This window comes from Pan troglodytes, chromosome 19 (assembly GCF_028858775.2).
Source record: "Pan troglodytes isolate AG18354 chromosome 19, NHGRI_mPanTro3-v2.0_pri, whole genome shotgun sequence".
Taxonomy (NCBI): domain Eukaryota; kingdom Metazoa; phylum Chordata; class Mammalia; order Primates; family Hominidae; genus Pan; species Pan troglodytes.
The window spans coordinates 93889308-93895861 of record NC_072417.2 but is presented as its reverse complement, the minus strand read 5'-3'; positions in this window follow the sequence as shown (position 1 = coordinate 93895861).

The following is a 6554-nucleotide window of genomic DNA, read 5'->3' as shown; positions in this document are numbered from 1 at the left end:
ACACAACACACACACTCACATATACACAACACACACAGAGGCACACTCACATATACACACATATACACAACACACACACACTCACATATACATACAATACACACACATATACACAACACACACTCGCATATACACAACACATACACACAACACACACACATATACACACAACACACTCACATATACACACAACACACACACATATACACAACACACACATACACACAACACACACACACAACACACACACATATACACAACACACACACAGAGGCACACTCACATATACACACATACACAACACACAGAGTTACACTCACATATACATACAATACACACATATACACACAACACACACATATACACAACACACTCACATATACACACAACACACACATATACACAACACACACACTCACATATACACAACACACACAGAGGCACACTCACATATACATACAACACATACATATACACACAACACACACACAGAGGCACACTCACATATACACACATATACACAACACACACACAGAGTTACACTCACATATACATACAATACACACACATATACACAACACACACTCGCATATACACAACACATACACACAACACACACACATATACACACAACACACTCACATATACACACAACACACTCACATATACACAACACACATACACACAACACACACACATATACACACAACACACACACACAACACACACACATATACACAACACACACACAGAGGCACACTCACATATACACACATACACAACACACAGAGTTACACTCACATATACATACAATACACACACATATACAAACACACACACATACACAACACACTCACATATACACACAACACACACATATACACAACACACACCCACATATACACAACACACTCACATATACACACAACACACACATATACACAACACACACACTCACATATACACAACACACACACACAGGCACACTCACATATACATACCACACACACACATATACACACAACACACATACACAACACACACACAGAGGCACACTCACATATATATACAACACACACATATACACACAACACACACAGGCACACTCACATATACACACAACACACACATATACACACAACACACACACTCACATATATACAACACACACAGAGGCACACTCACATATACATACAACGCACACACAGGCACACTCACATATACACACAACACACACACACAGGTACACTCACATATACATTACTCACAGGCACACTCACATGACCGCATCCTCTTCCTACACACTCACACACATGCTCACAAACACAAAAAAACACTTTTTTTTTTGAGACGGAGTTTTACTGTTACCCAGTGCAGTGTCGTGATCATAGCTCACTGCAGCTTCAACCTTCCTGTCTCAAGCGATCCTCCTGCCTCAGTCTCCTGAGTAGCTGGGACTATAGGCATGCATCACCATGCCCAGCTAATTTTTTATTTTTTGTTGTAGAGACAGACTCTCGATATGTCGCCTAGGCTGGTCTTGAACTCCTGGGCTCAAGCAGTCTGTCCACCTCAGCCTCCCAATTATACACTAGGATTACAGGCATGAGCCACCGTGCCTGGCCCCACATCCTCTTTCTATACACCACACACAAACACACACACACAACCATGTCCTCTTTCTACATGCACAGACACACAACTACACTCTGTTTCTAGACACACACACACACACACACGCCACCTCTTTTTCCAGTGACCTATCTTTGCTTCAGACACCAGCACCTTGGAGGCCTCCAGCCACAGACTCACCTGCTCGAGGTGTTGCTTGATAACAGCTGAAACAGCTTCCTCCATCAGCCCAGGCTGTCAGTTGCAAGGAGCAAAACCTACCTGTGGTTAACTGAAGCAGAAGAGGGAGTTGACAGAAAGGTAGTGGCTGCCTCAAAGATGAAAGAGACTCCAGGAGAACCGAGTTTGGGCAGGACTTCCCCAGGCTCAGGGACGTGAAGGCAGAAATGCGCCCGAGAACACCATACCCCTCAGGTGGTCAGGACCCAGGTGGCCATAGGTTTTGCTGCAGTAACACACAGGCTTGAGATACCACCTGCTCTAAGCGGCAGCTGTTCTTTCTGGTTCTTTCCCACAGTAGGTTCATCGTGGATCAGCAGGAGGCCTCCTTCCACTTCATCACCTAGGGATCTAGCCACCATGCCAGAGGGAAGAGAAAGAGCAACTGGGGGCGGGGGGTTCTTAAGGCTCCCGACTCAATGAGCTCTGGACAGGGGTGAGGGGCTGGAGATTGAGTTGATCACCAACTGCGGATGATTTAATCAAGCACGCCTGTGTGATGCAGCCTCCGTAAAAAGCCCTAAACATGGGGTTCAAAGAGCTTCTGGGTTGGGGAACAGGTCAAGGTGCTGGAGAGGGCATGGAAGCTTGGTGCCTCTTCCCCCGTATCTTGTCCTATGCATCTCTTCTTTGTGGCTGTTTCTGAGTTGTAGCCCTTATAATAAAGCAGCAATAGTAAGTAAAGCACTTTCTTGAGCTCTGTGAGTCATTCTAGTAAACTGTTGAACCTGAGATGGGGGTTACGGGGACCCTGATTTATAGCCAGTCAACCAGAAGAACTGGTGACAACCTGGGACTTGTCATTGGTGTCTGAAGGAGGAGGCAACCTTGTGGGACTGAGCCTTAAGTGTGAGGTCTGTGCTAACTACAGGTAGTCAGTGTAAGAATTGAAGTGAGTTGTAGGCCACCCAGCTGTCTGGAAAGTTGAAGAACTGGTTGATGTAGGAAAAAAAAAAAAACCCTCACACATTTGGTGTCAGAGTGTGAGTAAAACTAGTTCAGAATGGTGATGACACTCAGCTGGGCATGGTGGCTCATGCCTGTGGTCCTAGCACTTTGGAAAGACAAGATGGGTGGATCATTTGAGGTCAGGAGTTCGAGACCAGCCTGACCAACATGGTGAAACCCCATCTCTACTAAAAATACAAAAAATTAGCTGAGCGTGATGGTGGGTGCCTGTAATCCCAGCTACTCAGGAGGCCAAGGCAGGAGAATCACTTGAACCCAGGAGGCGGAGGTTGCAGTGAGCTGAGATCGCGCCACTGCACTCCAGCCTGGGTGACAGAGTGAGACTTTGTCTCCAGAAAAAAAAAAAAAAAAAAAAGAAGGAATGGTGATGACCCTCCTTTGGTGCATCCATCACAGCTCACATCTTCCAGAGAGCCTTCTATAAGGCCTGGGAATAAAACAGGCCACACAGACGCTGGGGAGGGAGAGCATAGTGCCAGCGACCCACAGAGTTGGGGTGGGGAAATGCTGCCTGCTCCGCCACTGAGGTGGCTGGGACCCTCGGCAAACCTCTGAGCCCTTCTGTATAGCCTCAGTTTCTGCATTTGTTTTAAAAGGGAGATATATGATCCAGCAATTCCACTTTTGGGTATGCATCTACAAGAAGTAAAAGCAGGGTCTTGAAGAGCTATTTCTACACCCGTGTTCGCAGCAGTCTTATTCATTGTAGAGGAAAGGTAGAAGCTACACCAGCCTCCCTGGGTCAAAACTGTATCATTCCACTTACACGAGGCTTCCTGGGCCAAACACTGTATCATTCCACTTACACAAGTCTTGCTGGGCACTGGTTTAACTGGAACAGAGGTAGAATGGGGGGGTGCCCAGGCCTGGGGGAGGGCGAATGGGGAGTTGGTATTTAATGGAGACGGAGTTCAGTTTGGGAGGATGAAAAGAGTTCTGGGGACACATGGTGATGGTCCCACAATCACGTGAATGTGCTTAATGCCACTGAACGCTCCACTCAAAAACAGTTAACATGGTACCTTTTATGTTATATATATTTTACCCCCATTTAAATATTTTTAATTTAAATTTTTAAAGGGACATGCCTGCTGTGCTAGGGTCCAGTCTGTGGTGCTGCTGAGAGACCCACTTTCCTTCCTTCCCCCTGGCCTGGGACTGAAGAGCCCCCTAACCTCAGAAGCACTGCTGGTGTGCCCCACCCTCACGTCCTTGTATGATGACAAATATCTGAGCATCTCAAGGGAGGGGAAAACAGCAACAGTCACAACCAGGATTTGCCAAATGCTTCCACTGACCAGCACTGTTCTTTTTTTTTTTTTTTGAGACGGAGTCCTTGCTCTGTTGCCCAGGCTGGAGTGCAATGGCGTGATCTCAGCTCACTGCAACCTCCACCTCCCAGGTTCAAGTGATTCTCCTGCCTCAGCCTCCTGAGTAGCTGAGATTACAGGTGTGTGCCACCACTCCCCGCTGATTTTTGTAGAGAAGGGGTTTCACTATGTTGGCCAGGCTGGTCTTGAACTCCTGACCTCAGGTGATCCACCTACCTTGGCCTCCCAGAGTGCTGGGATTTCAGGTGTGAGTCACCGTGCCCCGCCTACCAACCGGCACTGTTCTAAGAGCCTTGTGGGGTTTGTCTAACATAACCCTTACCACAGCCCAGAGAGGTGAAGTCACCTGTCTGAGGTTACACAGCAGCTGAGCGATGGACCTGGCTCCAGCCCAGGAGAGACGCTGAGGCTGCTCCTCTCATGGCTCCCTGGACCCCCTTCCCACCATCTAGTCATGCCTAGAGCCTGCTCAGAGCTGGTGCCCAAGAGAGCCTGAAAGCAGGCTACTATACCCAGCAGCGCCCGCAGCCTGAGTCTCCCATCTCCTGGGGTGCACCGAGGCCATGCTGCCTCCATTACCAAGCACACATTTCTTGAAATGCATAGTGGGACCCACCTGGGCGAATTGTCAGTCAGTGCTTTCTATTTCCTGGGTGGTGATGCTCAGCCACATTTCTCTGTCTGGAAGGATCCACCAGTCCCAGCACCGCCTCTTCTCTGAATGGCCCCAGCACCCAGGCGTGTGGGTTCATGACGCTCACCTGAGTTCATACAGTTTCTATGAGAACTGTTGCTCACCAGGGCAATATTCTCCTTGTCTTCCTTCCCCTGGAATGGAGGAGGGCAGCCGGTGTGGCAGAAGGTGGGGAGAGGCCGGACACAGTGGCTGACGCCTGTAATCCCAGCACTTTGGGAGGCTGAGACGGGCGGATCACTTGAGGTCAGGAGTTCGAGACCAGCCTGGCCAACATGATGAAATCATTTTTAGTCTTTACTGAAAATGCAAAAATTAGCCAGGCATGGTGGCATGCGCCTGTAATCCGAGCTACTTGGGAGGCTGAGGCAGGAGGTTGCAGTGAGCCGAGATCACGCCACTGAACTCCAGCCTGGGCCACAGATTGGGACTCAGTCTAAAACAAAACAAATTTAAAAAAAAGAGGTGGGGAGACCGTGGCCCAGGGCTAGCTCACGCCTCCTCTCTGGGCCTCCAGGTGTCCTCTCAGATCTCCTGGCCCCAGCTCTCATGCTGGCCTGGGGAAACCCACCTATCCAAGAGTCTCTGGGGCAATTCTCTCTGCAGGCTGCAGCTGTGGGTGGCCGTCTGCCTCCATGGGCATTTGGGGCACTTTGGACCTGTGCCCTGAGGTGAGTGGTACTGAAGTCCAGGTCCTGAGGCCTGGCTATGTGACACACGACAGGTGATGTGTGTGCAGGTGCCAAGTGAGAGCCCGTGTGCCGCGGGAGAGGGAAGGGGGAGCAGGACGCCCACGCAGCCGCCTCACACTGTGGGCGTACCCAGGGCAAGCTGTAAATGCTAACAGCAGCAAATCAATTTCACAAAGCAATTTGTCCCCTCTCTTCTGCTGGCCCCGGGAGGCTTAGCTTAATCACTCTGGCATACTGTCAGGAGATAGTTGGAGATGCACAAATCCCTGCCTTCCGCAGGAAACAATTGGCCTGGCCAGGGCGGGCGGGACCAAAGAGTCCCCAGGCAGAGCCAGGCAGGCAGCATCACGAAGTTGCCCCAGAGTCTCCTTCTCCGTGCTCCCCTCACCTTCCTCTCTCTCCTCCCCCAACCAGAACCTGAGCTCTCTTTCCCTCCCCGCTCACTGGAAACAGGAGTGAAACCAATCCCCCCCAACACAATGGAGGTCCCTGTCTAGAAACAACAGGATCCCATTCGCAGCGAAATCCCAGGGACGGGTCTGCAGGCAGCACCAATGATGAAGGCCAGCTTAAATCCTCTCTGGAAGAGAGTGAGGTCTAGACAAAGAAAGAAAACAGAACCGCAGCCTTTCCAGAGGGTCTGCTACCCAGTCACCAAGGGCTGCCTGCTCCATAGCCACACGGGGGTGAGAGTGACACTGCGGGTGCTGACCTGGAGCTGAAGACAGGCAAGGCCCTTCACTCACACTCTCCTGTCAGCAACCTGGAGCTGGGGACAGGCAAGGCCCCCACTCACACTCCGGGCAGTGACCTGTACTCAGAGAGGACAAGCAGCTTGCCTGAGGCCACACAGCCAGGAGGGCAGGAGTGAGGCTGCAGCTCTGGTCTTGACCACTGTAGGCACTGGGTCTGGAGGGACACAGAGGACGGGGTCTCCGGAAAACACCTCCTGCACTGCCACCTGCACCACCACCTGGCCCTCCTGCCCTGCCCCACCACCTGCACTGCCACCTGCAC